The sequence below is a fragment of the Eumetopias jubatus genome, unplaced genomic scaffold (genome assembly GCF_037043125.1).
Source record: "Eumetopias jubatus isolate StellerSeaLion01/CBP00866 unplaced genomic scaffold, mEumJub1_p1.0 scaffold_17, whole genome shotgun sequence".
Taxonomy (NCBI): Eukaryota; Metazoa; Chordata; class Mammalia; order Carnivora; family Otariidae; genus Eumetopias; species Eumetopias jubatus.
In genome coordinates this window covers 38,177,121-38,193,271 of record NW_028274823.1, presented here as the reverse complement: position 1 = coordinate 38,193,271, position 16,151 = coordinate 38,177,121, and positions in this window count along the sequence as shown.

Sequence of the window (16,151 nt, the reverse complement as noted above, 5' to 3'; positions counted from 1 at the left end):
CTGTTCATCTGAAAACCAAGAAAAAGACAACAATTTCAGAAGGGTCAGAGGTAGATGACTACAGTGTCTCAAGACATGAAGGGTCTTCATAGGAAGAGGAATTTAAAAATAGGACTCTTCTTCAACAGGCAAAGAAATCAAAGGTTGATGGGCTCGAATATTACAAAATCATGATGAGTAGGTATGATGAATCTGGACTTCAACATATCTCAGAACCTGCTGGCAATTCCTGAAGTCCAAAAGAGATTGCAGTGGCTTATACATGAGAAAATATTCTCTGATTCTCAAACTCTCCAACAATCCTCCACAATGGCAGGTCCACATTTCAATTCTGACACTATCAACCCAGAGTCAGCATCAGATCCCACAAGTTAAAGGGCATAGTCTGCAAGACTGCCCCCACTCCAGATGCCATCTCAAGTTCTGGGTCACCTGTACTCCTGACCGATCAGCTAGAAACTGGGGTTCCCCCAACCCCCTCCTCAGGTTTGATAACTTGCTAGAACGGCTCACGGAACTCAGGAAAACACTTTATTTATGTTTACTGGTTTATTACAAAGGATACGGATGAACCACCAGATAGAAAGGTATTTAGGGCAATGTCCAGAAGGGTCCTGAGTTGTGAGCTTCTGTCTATGGAGTTGGGGTGATCCACCTTCCTGGCAGGTGCATGCATGTGAATGTGTTCAACAACCTGGAAGCTCTCCAAATCTTGTTAAAGAGTTGTTTTAGAGTCTAATCTCCAGCCCACTTCTCTCCCTTCCCAGGATATCAGTGAGTAGGGCTGAAAGTCCAAATCACATGATATTCTAGTGACCAGACCCATCCTGAGGATACCAGACGCCCCACCCTAAGCTACCTCATTAGCACAAACTCAGGTATGCTCGAAAGGGGTCCCTTATGAAGAACAAAAGACATTCTCCTATCACTCAGGAAATTCCAAGAGTTTTAGGAGTGCTGTGCCAGGGGCCAGGAAAAAGACCAAATATATTTTTTTTAATCATACCACAAGTATGTTAATGTTGAAGTCTCATCTGAAACATCCAGTAAAATAAATGTGAAATTCTACTGTGACAGGCTAGATGACTATCTCCAGAATTTACCCCCCCCAAAATTCTCATTGCACAGCTCTTGGGCTCCTTACCCAGCTTTGAAAATACAAAAGAGATGAGAGAGTGGAAATCAAAAAGAGGATTTTTTTTAAAAGACAACTTTTTTTTTTAGAGATGGGGGGATGCCCCCACCCTGCCTCAAGCTTAGGAAAAGTAAGATATCAGTGAAACCATTGGGGGGCCTACTTGGGACTCTGCATTTGAAACACAATGGAGGGGGATCTGACTCCAAGCCCAGGGAATCAGAAGAGTGGCTGACACTCGGCTTTGACCTTGGCACAAAGGAGAGTGGCACTCCCCCCTCTCTCAAGATGACTCAACAAGTGCAGCAGAGTTTCCCCTGGGTCAGGCACGGACCCTGCTGAGGAAAGAGCTGTCTGGAGCCATTACAGTCCTGCCCAGGTGGGCTTCCTGCTGGGGTGGGGGTGGGGTGCTTCTCTAAAACCAAAGGTCCATAACTGCTGGAGAACCAGGAGCCAAGGAGGTTGCAACCAGCCAGAAGAGAAGCACTACATGCCTCACAGGTATTGGCCTAGAAGGGTTGAGCAAAACACCAACCAACCAATGAAACAACAACAACAACAACAACAACAACAAAACCCAAAAAACAAAAAACAAGAACCAAAAACAAACAAACATACATCACCCACCAGATAAAGAGTGACAAGTGTAAGATTGTGCCCTGTTCTCCTAATCCCCTCTTCTACTTGAGTCAGGCTCTAGAGGAGCTAAAAAAAAAAAAAATTACAACAACCTAGTAAGGAAGAAACATTAGGCTGGCAAAGGGGAAAGAATCATGCCCCCTTCTCCCACTCCAAACAGCCAACTTTTTAGTGGCCCTGCCTGGGGGAGAAGGTGAGGATTGGCATTAAATTAAATTCTATGTTCTTATTATTTGCACGAGTTAGCTATTCTAATTTCTGAATCAAGACTGTGTTTGTGACTTGGGGTGACCAAGGGACCACCCATAACCCAAGAATGAATGGAGAGCCATGGTACCTGTCCAGGTTTTCATTCAGAGATGGCAGAGGGCTATTCCTCACTGAACAAGTTCTAAAGCAAAATAGGAGATGAAAAATAAAGTTGCACCTTTATTACATTCTGTAAGTAGTGCTCATTCCAGATACCATCTACACAAAATGAGGCATATTGATAGGACCTACAAAAAAGTTACGGAACTCATCTCCAGAGGCCATACCAATTTAAGTATAAACAGATTCAAGAAAAGTTTAAACCAATTCATGGATAATATCAAAATGGCTTACCAAGAGAAAAAGGGACTATTTGGACGATGCTGTCACATTTTGTGCTAACATGATAACCATGTCTTCCCACTGGCTTCTTTTGTTTCTGGTGTCATACTTATGAGCAAACAAAAGATCAATTTCACTGTTTTAAAAACTGTGTGTATCTTCATTGGCTATAACTGTTATATACCAAGACAGAATAATCTGTCATGACCATTATTTCATTGACCAAGGCATTTTAAACAAGACTCTATATAGATGATGATAAATGTACACAGACTATCCACTAAAGGTTATTATTGACCTTCCCTCGAAGTTATCTTTCAGCTCATATGGCCTGAGACGAGACCAGTTTAGGAACAAGCATGAGGACAACCCAACCAGACCTAAAAGAACTTGCAAAAATTAACTATAAATAATTTGTGTGGGTTAATCTGTACTACTTAGTTATAGTTGAGTATCCATAAAATGGAATAAAAAGAATACCTTACATTGGTTATATAGCACTATGGAGCTTATAATTGAAAATATTACTATATTTCAGCCTCCAACCCTCTAGTGAGAAAAACAGAGAAGGGTAATGGTCAGCTCTTGCTTCTCTTTCTGCCCAGCACCCATGGCCCTTCCTCTGGGCAACAGCAGATCTCCTTGGGCATCCTATCCATTCTCAGTTCACATGCCTTGGGAACCTACATGCTCTTGGAGAGGCCTGGCCAATTGGAGATACTGATTTATCCAGAGACTTGTGAGCCAAGCTCGACTAGAAAGTCAGCCATGGGCCATTTGCTGAAACAACTGGGAAAGAGTGCTTTCTTTACACAGGGTTCCCAAGTCCCAGAATGGATCTATAGAGTTTGCTGGTAGCTGTTTTTATCTCTACTTGGAGGGACCCCCACCTAAAATGAAGTCAACCCAGGAAAGAGAAGGAGTGAGAGAGAAATACATATTTCTGAAATTGTGTAAACATTTGAATTCGGCTATGTCTAAACTCTGACCCTGGGGTTCTCTGTTAAGTATACCGATGAATTCATTTTTTGTTTTTGGTCATGTTGCATTTGATTTCTGTCACTTGCACCCAAAAATCATATCTAGTTTTCGTAATCATTGTTCTTCATGGCTCAGAACCTAGATGATTTTCCAAGATCATGCAGGAATTTGTGGCTGAGGCAGGATGCAAACCCAAAGATGTCAAACTCCCCATCTGTGGTTCTTCCCAATTCTCAATTTCTTCCAAATTCCTCAGTTGGCTCTCCATCCCACATACTTATACTACCAATGTTCTACAGGCCTAAACAAACACATTGTTATCTCCTTTTGCACAAACACTCATATAATCAGATGGGCCAGCAGCCACGTCAGAAGTAGAAGAATCGGGAGAATGAATTTATAACGTGAAACAGACAAATGAAGGGTTCTCACTAAAGCAATTTTGTCAAAGCAGACGATTACCACATCAATCATCAGTTCCCTTAGTGCTTAAAATTCTGGAAGCCTATGAGACTGAAGTACTATGAGCCACAAGAACATAGTAGAAATAAAGAAAACCCAAGTAATCATATTGGTTCCATTCCTGTGGGTAACTAACCACCCACACGATATGATTTTTTTCTTGAAGAACGAACTACAATACAGTAATGTTTAGTATTGAAATTTTCACTTCTCTACTATGAAAGTCTGCCAAAATTATTAAGTAGAATGTTTTCCATCCAACAAAGAAGTCTGTCAGTCAAGGATCAAGGAGGACACAGAGATGGTTCATGAATAAAAACATGTGTTCAATCTCACACTGTTAATAGTATTTGTTGATTCAATTTTTTTGAGTCATAGTAGGCAGTCTCTATCAAAAGTTTAACTGAACTCTAGTTTAGGCATGTCATACAGCAACGCTCCCCCAATACGCGCAGATATGTTTGTATAAGGGCACATCAGCATTAGTTAGAACTGCAAACACACTGGAATAAGTTTTCAATCAGTTGGATAAGTTGTGGTACATTCAGCTTCCAATTTAATATAGCAGATTGAACATGCATGCTTATATCTACTCTCTCCTAAAACACCACTAATCATGAAGAAATAAAAAAGAAAGAAGCCACAAAGATAAAGGGCACAGGAGAGAAAGGGACAGCAGGTAAAAGATGCAAGCCACGTTTGGGAAGCTGGAAGTGAACAGACAGACGGTATACAACGCAGCACACAGGGAACTGGAATTTGATCCAACATGGAAGGAATACAGTAAGAAGTAAGCCAACTGCAGAATCCCAGTGTCAGGAATGAAGGAACAGAGGTTTCTAAAGGCAGTGAGTATGGGATGGGGTTAAAAATAGAGCACGATGGACCCTGAAAAACAAACTGAGGGTTCTGGAGGGGAGGAGGGTGGGGGGATGGGTTAGCCTGGTGATGGGTATTAAGGAGGGCACGTTCTGCGTGGAGCACTGGGTGTTATGCACAAACAACGAATCATGGAACACTACATCCAAAACTAATGATGTCATGTATGGTGATTAACATAACAATAAAAAACTTAAAGAAAAAAATGGAGCATTAATGGAAAGTCTTTAAAAGTTCTTGCCCCCTAGACCATTAGCCATCCCCTCTCTGGAAAAAAAACTAGATTTTATTCTGTGGAAACGCTGCACACTCTGTTACTGGAGACAGCAGATAGAGCTAGAATGGGGGGGCACCACATGAACGCAAGAGGATTAAATAAAAATCATGCTGAATGGTAAAACACCCTGGCCCCATTTGACTAGCAGCCAGTCTTCTAACCTCCAGGCAAAAGACAAAGATATATTCTTGGAGGAACTGACCACACTGAGAAAAAAGGCATTGTCACTTGGGAGATGCAGGAACTAAATCCAACAAAACTGCTCATCACAATGCAGCTGACAATTCACAAGTCCTCCCCTCCTAATCAGCTTCCTAGTGTCTCATTCCTAAATGAATAGACAACCAAAGATCACCAGCTAAAAGCCTCTAATATAAGAGCTGGCATGGACGATTCAGGAGTGGGGGGGGGGTAATGAACTCAGAGGCAATAAGGACAATTCAGAGCATAAAAGGAAAAGACAAGGACATGAAAGAAAAAAAAATTTTTTTTAAGATTTTTATTTATTTACTTGACAGAGAGAGAGAAAGCACAAGCAGGGGGAGTCACAGAGGGGGAGGGAGAAGCAGGCTCCCAGCTGAGCAGAGAGCCTAATGTGGGGCTCGATCCCAGGACCCTGGGATCATGACCTGAGCCGAAGGCAGATGCCCAACCGACTGAGCCACCCAGGAGCCCCTAAAGAAAAAAATTTTAAAACCACTATAGTTATTATCCTCAGAGACATAAAGAAAAGACAGCTCATAAATGAAATGGGAAAAGGAGGCTATAATAAAGAAACATTCAGAAACTAAAAAAAACCTCCCCCTGCTTGTGTTCCCTCTCTCACTGTGTCTCTCTCTGTCAAATAAATAAATAAAATCTTAAAAAAAAAAAAAAAAACCTCTTGGAATTAAAAAAACGAGCGGGGCATAATATAAATAGGGTTCAGTATTATCCCTGGTTTCAGGCATCTGCTGGGGATCTTGGAATGCATCCCCCAAGGATACAGGGGGACTACTAGATCCACATGCTGTGTCCATTCAGAATCATCCTATCTGGTCATGCGCCACATCGATAAACACGCTCTCCTTGGGTCAAGGAGAATATCCAGCTTCTTTGCTTTTATGTATGTATTCTTAAAGAACACAGGTAAAAACAAAGAAATTCAGAAGTTAACATGTAACTATACTAATAAGAAATGTATATTATTCAAAATCAAACTATTGTATATCACATTTTTGTATCAAATTTCTGAAAACTCAAAGACCAGGTCTTTTCAGCTTAAGTTGGAAAGCACATCAGTGCAACAAGGGTAGTGACAAGCGCAGGGGGAGAATTCCACATGGTGCAGGGGAAAAAGCACTAGATCGGGGCCTAGACTAGGAGCCCCAGTCTCCCCAAGCATACACAGTTGGTTAGAAGCAGAGTGGAATGAAATTCAGGTCTCCTGACTCTCAATCTAGCATGCATCCTACTACATGCTATTGCTGTCCTGTGTGCCATTACTGATTTAAGAATTAGAAGGGTATAGACATCAGAAAGAAAAAGAAAACCCAAAATGATTTCATTAAGAGCATGTTTCTCTTGGGGTGCCTGGGTGATTCAATCGCTTGAGCATCTGACTTCGGCTCTGGTCGTGATCTTGGGGTTGTGGGATCGAGCCCCACAGGCTCCACACTCAGCAGGGAGTCTGCTTCTCCCTCTCCCTCTGCCCCTCCCCTCTCTCTCTCTCAAATAAATAAATAAAATCTTAAAAAAAAGAGCATGTATCTCTTAATTAAAGGACACCCTTTCTAATAACATATAAAATAACATTTTCTTATTGAGGTCAAAACCATACTTTATGTACGCATGTTAACTATGTATTTATTCTCTCCAAATTGTAAATTATAAGGGCACTCAGATTACATAAGATAAAATTAGAAAGAGGTACAATTTTTTATTTTATCTAATTCTGTACTTAAAAATATAGCAAGAAACAAAAAATCAAAAACAAAAAATATAACAAGAAACAAGCATTACTTTTATAACCAGTAAAAAGAAAGACCATAACATTTACTAGTTCAATTGACTGAGGTTAATTACATTAGCTATGATCTCTCATTTATATATGATAGGCTGAAGTATAATTACTGACAAGGAAAGTTATTCCAGATCTATAGATATGTGAATGAATTAAGTTATAAAACTAAGCATGATCTACTCCATTTTTACCAAACATATATAATATAAAATATTTATAAAACCTCTAGAATGTTATATATTAAAAAGTCAGGATACAAAAAGGAAAGACTATGGACTATAAATGCAAAGTCGGGTAGTAGGCAGCACTATTTATCAGATCATCTCACTCCCCTGCTTAAAACTCTCTAATGGTTTCCCCCATGCCCTGAGACTACAACCTAACCTCCTTATAATCCATAAGACCTTGAATGATATGATCCTTTTCAAATCTTCAAATGTTACCTTCTACTACTCCTCCCCTCAGTCATGAAGAAGTAGCGTCCTATGCCTTCTTTCTGTTCTCTGAACTTGCCAAATTCATTTCCGCCTCATGGCCTTTGCACTTGCCCCTTCATGCCTTGAAAGCCCCTTCATGCCTCATCTTCCCATAGATGGCTCCTTCTTGTCATTCAGATCTAAGGTCAGATGCCCCTTTCTAAGATAGCCCTTCCCCACCATAATAATTTACGATGTCCGCTAAGCTCCCTAACCCCTTAGTAACTCTCTAACTAATTAGGCTTTTTCATTTCCTTATAGCTACCACTATTTGAAGTCTCATTCATTAATTTAATTGTTTATTATTTGCCTTCATGACAAAACTGTAAGCTCCATGAGGGAGGGAATCTTGCCTATTTTATTTAAATGCTGCTGGGTTCCCAGCACCTAGAACAAGTTTAACATTTAGCAAGCCCCCAACAAATATTTATTGAAAATGAAAGATTGTCTCAAAAATAGAAGACAATTTGATCCTTACAAGTGCTTTTCATTTCAGTTATATAGGTTGGCTACTCACACATTCACAACTGCTGAAAAGCCCTGCATGAGAGGAGTGAGGGGAGTATACAGCCCGCACAATCACCATCTGATCCTGGAATTCAGACAGGAGGGACGCCCACAGAAATATTTCTGGTACGACTGAAAACTGGATCCTGCATACGTTCACCAGCTGACAGGCAATGCTCCTGAGAATTCAGCATCTTGCCCAGGGGTTTGCAGTATTTCAGAGCCAGGCACTGGAGGGCTATCAAAAATGTGTCAAGTACCTTGAGCCCTTGGGATTACAGAAGCAAATAAACATCACTCATCTTGGCTATGCATTTGCCAGGCATCAATAAAGTCAATGCCCATTCCATAAAGAGCATACATTCAAGTTTCCAGCTGCCAAATCACATTAGTTGCCACAGACTGAGACCAACACGATGCTTATAAATATTAATTTGGCAGAGGATCAGGAATTCCCCAACTTCATATCCATTAGACCTCCATCTGTCCAAAGAAGCCAGCAGTCAACTCTCTCTTACCTCTGCAGCAAAAATTTAAAAAATGAGAAGCAACAGGGCCTGGCAAAGCTCAGAGGAAACGCGTGTTCTACCCACAATCAAAATTACAATCTGAGGTCAGGGTCAAGGGGTTCCTATTTGGTAAGAAATACCTTGTCAAAACAGACAAGCACTGAGTTCATTTCTCTCCAGTGAATGTTCTCAAAAGCAGCCCCACATCATTCAAAACAACAGGCTTTAAAAAGGATAAAAAAAAAAAAAAAGGATAACGCAACCCTCTCTTTGAATAACAAATCTTATTAAATTACAAATACGTCAAAATGACTTATTTCTCATGTAACTGGCCTTTTTTTTCATTACTTTTTTATATTAACTATGTCTTACAGAAGTGGTAGGTCCTTGATTAACCTCATTATGTAAACATGGCCTTGTTTTTATTTGAAGATTTTAAAATGAGGTGGTGACTCACTTTGGTAAGGAGAAAACTCACGAACAGCTAACGGAATGTCCTCTCACATCCACAGTTGCTATCCCAGTACCACCTAGAATGATAACAGCTCCCTGTGAAGTCCCGCCTCCGCTCCCCCCTCCCCCCAGCCTGTGAAGGACCTCTCCCAATGGCTGGCTGCCTTCTCTGAGCCGACGCACATGGTGATGAACAGACTGGACAGGAGGTGGTGGGACCCTGCGGGGAAAGACGGGAGGGACCGGCCAGTGCGTTCCTAAAGAAGGAAGAGGGACAAGGGGATGAGTCAGAGGCAGTCACTGGGAAAACCACGGGGCCGGTCCGGGGGTGGGGGTGCTCAGTGCAACCCGAGAAGCTGGGCCCACAGTCAGACTGTGGGCAGGAAGGGCACCTGCAGCGGAGTCTGCAGCTGTCCCCAGGCGAGGTGGGCCGCCGAGGCCCGTGCCGGGTGGGGCTACGGCAACAGAAAGCAATGGCAGGCGTGGAGGAAGAGGAGCCTGCGAGCTGGGAGGCCGGAAATGAGGGAGGAAGGGGGCCCAAAGCCAAACCCAAAGTCCTCGACTGCTTCTCTTTTGAGACGTCTGTGAGAAATCTGGGCGCAGGAAGAAACGTTGAGACAAAAGGAACCGTGATGCCTTCTCCAGAAGGAACAGGATGAGGATGTGGAACTGCTCTTGTGCCTCCCGATACACGATTTGTCCTCAGCTTCAACTCCTTCCAGGTCTCGGAGGCCCCAGCCTTAGTCGTCAGATCTTACCAGTCTTTTGCCCATGTGCACGAAACCAGTGCCCGTGCTCACAGCTCAAGTTTGGACCGTTCCACAGTCTCTTCGACTTTGCTTCAGACTAGGCAGCCAGAATCATCACGTCAAAACAAAACCATCAAGAAAAGTTTCCCACCAAAAGTCACAGATAATTGATTAACACCCAATCCCAAGTACAGAGAGCCTTCGCTGAAGCCTCCCCTTAACACCTGTCCCCAAGCCCTCCTGATCCTTCAAAAACAAGCAGAAAAGCCACCCTTTCAGCCTGCACATGACTCAATATAGTAATTAAAAAAAGAAAGGAATGAATTATATTATTGTAAACTGGACAACTCTTCTTTGCATAAATGTAGTCGTTTGCTCTGTGAAAGGATGTCTTTTGGCTCTTTCTGAACTGGTACATAGGCAATCCTTACTGCTTTTGAAGCCGACACAGACTCTTGTGATGAATGAGCCTTGAAACTCTTTGGAAAATTACAGAATATATAATTCACAGACTAGGAAGAAAGTAACTTTCCCTTTCATTTGTAATCAACTAAGATGACCAGCCAAAGTCTTGCTGAGCAAACATAACCCAAAAAGGAGATTTCTTTGTGCTAAAAATCCAACTGGGGGAGGAAGGTGGTCTAGGGCACCAGAAAGCCATGTGCTGAGACCTGGTTGTAATAGTTTCCTGCCAAGAGAGCCTGGTGCTGCTTCACTGGGCAAAGGAACGAGCGGCAGCCAGGCCTCGAGTGTGGGAGCATCCGTGGACGGCCTCAACGTGAAGAGTGGCCCCATGACAGGGGCGATGCCAAGTCCAAAATCAGCAGGTAGGAGGCCCACGTGAAGGCTGCACAGCCAGGGGCAACCAGGAGTTACTGCCAACACCTGAATTCATATGGCTTGACCAAGCTTCAGGCGTTCTTAAATACACATATCATACATCCTTAATGCAGAAAAAGGAGAGAATAGAGCAAAAGGACAATAATAAAAATCATCTGTATCCTGCCACCCAAAAGGCACTGCTTTTATTTGGAGTAAATCCTTTGAAGAAATGTTTTTTATATCATATATGTATGTAAATATATCTTTTTTTTAAGATTTTATTTATTTATTTGACAGAGAGAGAGAGATAGTGAAAGCAGGAACACAAGCAGGGGGAGTGGGAGAGGGAGAAGCAGGCTTCCCACCGAGCAGGGAGCCCGATGCGGGGCTCGATCCCAGGACCCTGGGATCGTGACCTGAGCTGAAGGCAGATGCTCAACGACTGAGCCACCCAGGCACCGCTGTAAATACATCTTTTTATTAAAAACAAAACTAAGACTTCACATCCATCACAATGATTATCATAAAAAACAAAAAAACAAAACCAGAGAATAACAAGTGTTAGCCAGGATGCAGAGAAACTGGAACGCTTGTGCATTGCTGGTGGGGATGTAAAATGGTGCAGCCTCCATAGGAAAATGATACAGTGGTTCTACAAAAAATTTAAAATAGAATTATCATGTGATCGACCAATTTCACTGCTGGGTGTATACCCAAAAGAAGTGAAAGCAGGGATTCAAACAGATATGTATACATCCATATTCATAGCAGCATTATTCACAGTAGCCAGAAGGTAGAAGCAACTCAAGTGTCCAGATGAATGAAGATATAAGATGTGGTATATATACACAATGGAATATTATTCAGCCTTAAAAAGGAAGGCAGTTCTGACACATTTCAGCATGGATGAACCTTGTAAACATTATGCTAAGTGAAATAAGCCAGTCACAAAGGGACAAATCTTATATGCATCCATTTATGTGAGGTATTTAGAATAGTCAAATTCATAGAAACAGAAAGAATGGTGGTTGCCAGGGGCTGGATGGACAAAGAATGGGGAATTATTGTTCAATGGGTATGGAGTTTCAGTTTGAAATGATAAAAAAAAGTGCTAGAGATGGATGGTGGGGGTAGTTGCACAACAATACGAATGTACTTAATGTCCCAGAACTGTACTCTTAAAATGGTTAAAATGGTAAATTGCACCTTATATATATTCACCACACTTCAAAAAAATCCCAAACTATAATCATTTTTTTCTGTAATTTGTTCTTTTCATTTAGTTTGATACCATGAATGTTAGTAAATGTGCTCTGATCATTCTAATAGCTGCAAAGCATTTATATGAGTGCGCTATAATTGATGTCACCAATCCTCTGTTGTTGCACAGATGTTGTAGGATTCAATCATGTGACACATCAGGTCACACTGAATGAAACTTCCTTTGGGACAGCAATGGTCATTCACAAATATGCTGAAAATCTTGCACTTCAGGCAAAGAACTTCTTACTTGCTCACCATCAAAAATATTTATTAAGTGCTAGTACCTTTAATATATTATAGGTAATAACAAATATAATAAATGATACTAATTTAAAATATTTATTTAGTACCTGTGTACTTTCAAACTTACTACAGAGGAAAAAAGTTCGACAAGTTACTAATTGAACATGACACCATGAACAATATTCAAAATATTTAACAAAAGGCAATTAGCGGCACTGATCAGTCAGGAGAGGCGAGCTGAACAATGGGTCAGCCAGACTGGAGCATATTGCCTGGCTGTTAGCTCTCCTAACCCCAAAGAAACCGTTTAACCAGGAGTACAAGGTTAAATGGGAGTTCTAAAGTAGAAGTTTCTGGAGAACCCCTATCTTCTATTGGTTGCCCAAAGGAAGAGGAGCATATTTGAAAAAAAGGAATAAAACTCTAGACCAGCAAAGTTCGATATCCCTGTGGGACCCTGAAGTGGCCAGACCAAGGGCTCTGTTGGATAAACTGGTCTAGAGCCCAGGAGAGAGATCTGGTGTTGGGACCTACACTTGGTGTCAGGGCATACCACTGGCCACTGAGATGTTGAAGAATGGGCCTTTCGGCCTTCTGTGGGCGACCCCTGTTAATGGCAGATTCAGATTCAGCAGGTCTGGCATAGGGCCTGAGAGGCAAATTTCTGATAAACTCGCAAGGGAGGCCTCTGTTGGTCCGCAGACCCCAATGAGAGGAGCCAGGTGTCCTGACAGTGGGCGGAAGAGAAGAGAGAGTAGGACTTTGAGGAATCCTAACCTTTCAGGGAGGGGTAGAAGAAGCAGGGGCTGCAAGGAACTTGAGAAAGGTAAAGGTAAATCCAGGCGAGCACGGGGTCAGAGGTCAAAAAAGAAAGGAACAACATTATCAACCCCTACTGACAGATCAGGTAAGACCCCAAGGAGAGGCACTGAGTCTGCCCTAGTCCACTCGGGCTGTCCTAACAAAATACCACAGTCTGAGGTGGCTGAAACCACAGGCAGTTTTTTTACTGCAATTCTGGAAGTTGGAAGGGGGGGATCAGAGTGCCAGCCCATGGGGTGCTGGTGAGGGCTCGCTCCACGGCTTACAGAGGACCACCTTCTGGCTGTGTGCTCACAAGGCCTCTCCTCAGCTCTTCTCTCTCTTCCACTTCCTTTAAGGACACTAATCCCATCATGGGGCTCCACCCTCATAGCCTCATCTAAACTTGAACCTCAAAGGCCCAACCTTCTAATAACGCCCCACTGTGGGTTGGAGCTTCAGCATATGAAGGGGAGACACAAACATTGGGCTCCTAGAGTGCCCACTGGACTTTGTGTAGATGTAGAGGTGCCCATGAGATGTTTGGCCGCAATTTCAGTGGGTGATGTGTTCCCTTGAGGGTGAACAGATTCACTTAGGACCACCTAAGACCCTTCTGTAAGACGTGTGGCCATCAGGACTCACAGGTCCCTCCAGGAGAAAATGCCCCAGGTCGGGAATGCTGAGACCCTGGCTGGGCAGATCTCTGCCTCCCAGCTCAGCGCAGCGCCCCTGACGTGCAAGAGAGGCAGGAGCTCCGGGCATACACACGCCAAGCAGCTCCTGAGACAGGAATCCGGGCCACCAGTATTCACATCCGCAATACCCGTTCAGTTGCTAAAGACAGTCTCCCAGGCGCTAAAGGCTGAACAGAAGAGTTTAATCCCTGCCAGTGGCCAGCATTTTCTCTCTTCAAAACTATCAATTTGGCCTCACTTTGCAGGCCCAGCAGAAATCCTGTTTGCGAAAATGAGATAAGTGCAGTCACAGGTGCTTCCAATCCCCATTTTCCCACAAGAAGCTCAAAGAAAAGGCACATGGCTTCCTAGGTCCAAGCTCCCAGGCTTGTTATTCTAGTGACCTCATCAGAGTCCCACTGCTGGGCAGAAAAGCAGGCCCACAAGAGCACTGCTCTGTGGGGGCGGGGGCTCAGGGGTGGGGGGAGCTCCCAGCCCACGGAGCCCCCGAGCCAGGGAACCCGCCCGCTGGGGTGCTCAGAATCTGCACCAAGTCATCATCAATTAGTCGTCACAGTCAGCACAAGGACAGACAGAATTGTTCGCAATGCTCTATTTTCCATTAAACAGCAAAACTAGAATGAAATAAACCAGGGGCTTTATTTATAGGGGCTGCCCGGTAGGGCCAATATTTCATAATTAAGGTTATTTGGCAAATTAAGGCAACAAAACCAGCAGAATGCGAAAAAGAAGCCACCTCAACTTATATTGTAATTACAGTCCTCTCACTTACCCGGAAACACTGGCTATGTGAAAAAGGCCTCAAAACAAACAAAGTTGGAATCTGTGCAATTTATTACAGCAATACACCGGTGTGTCTGACTGATATGCTTTTGCTCTACAGATCATGCTAACTGGCTTGGTCATTTGTTTTCCAAGGCAGCGACAAATCAGACTGTAAACGCCAGGAGGGCAGGGATTTTTGTCGGTTTTGTCAGCTGATGCATCCCTGGCACTAAAAACAGAATGGAAGTTATCTGTCCAATGGTGACAGAATGTTCTCAATTTGACGAGAGCCCGGTCCCTCCCTATTAGATCACAACTCGGCTACTTCACGCTTGAGCTCCCAAAGACTGGGGATTTTGCAACCCCTGGTATAAGTGCCATGACCGATCATTTACTTGTAAATGGATACTGTAAATAACTGATTAAGATTTCTTGTAGGCATATATGTATTCTCTCTGTGATCTTGTTTGCACGAGTTATTCGCCTAGCACCCTGCTTTAACCTGGCAAGGTGAATGCCTACCTTGTTTCCTACTCAATTATAAACTCCTTTAAACTTGTTATCAGGACAAATTGGTTGATTCAAGCTGGAAAGGGAAATTTTAGCTCAGTGCCTAGCCTTCACCATTGGGAGGTTCTCCAAACTGAACTCCAGCCGGACAGGAAAATGGGCAGTGATTGTTTGAAGTCCCCTCATGTTGTTCAGCAAACCCACAGGAACTAAGTGGCACTGTAGTTTCCCATTTGAATTGTAGCACTTCTTTTGGGTGAACATTCTGTCCAAGTTACAAGAGTTTTGTGGCCAATCTGACATTTCCAACAAGGGTCAGGAAACCTCTGAATCCATGGTAGGCAAACGGTTTTTGCCAAGGCCTAATTCAAGAAAAATGTTTAAGAGCCATTTTTTAGAAATTCAAAACGAAAATCCTATTGGTAGGGGCGCCTGGGTGGCTCAGTCATTAAGCGTCTGCCTTCGGCTCAGGTCATGATCCCAGGGTCCTGGGATTGAGCCCCGCATCGGGCTCCCTGCTCCGTGGGAAGCCTGCTTCTCCCTCTCCCACTCCCCCTGCTTGTGTTCCCTCTCTCGCTGTGTCTCTCTCTGTCAAATAAATAAATAAAATCTTAAAAAAAAAAAAGAAAATCCTATTGGTAGAAAGGAGAGATGATATAAAATGTAAACCTGATTCACTCACATATAGAATTTAAGAAACAAAACAAAGGAGAACAAGGGGAAAAAAGGGGAGAGGCAAGCTAAGAAACAGACTGTTAACTCTAGAGAACACACTGATGGTCACCAGAGGGCAGGGGGGTGGTGGGATGGGGGGCATAGGTGATGAGGCTTCAGGAGGATGAGCACCAGGTACGGAAGCGTCAAATCACCATACTGTACACCTGAAACTAATATGACACTGTATGTTAACTACACTGGAATTAAAATATTAAAAAATAATGTAAGGGCGCCTGGCTGGCTGAATTGGTTGAGCATCTGCCTTTGACTCAGGTCGTGGTCTCAGGGTCCTGGGATCGAGCCCCGCATTGGGCTCCCTGCTCCGCGGGAAGCCTGCTTCTCCCTCTCCCACTCCCCCTGCTTGTGTTCCCTCTCTCGCTGTGTCTCTCTCTGTCAAATAAGCAAATAAAATCTTTAAAAAAAAAAGACTCTCTTATTAAAGAAAATAATGTAAACCTAAGATGTGAGAGAAAGTGGGGGAAACAGTAGGCCCTTTTGTTCCCTTCTATAAAGTCTGATTATTTTAGAGGCAATTTTGAAACATTCAAATATGGAAAAAGAAGCAAATAAAGAAGGTGCCACTCGAATGTAGAAAGACCTGGGTAGAAATACAGGCTTTCCCACTGACTTGCTATGTCACCTGGTAGGAGTGGCCTCCGGGTCTCCAGTTTC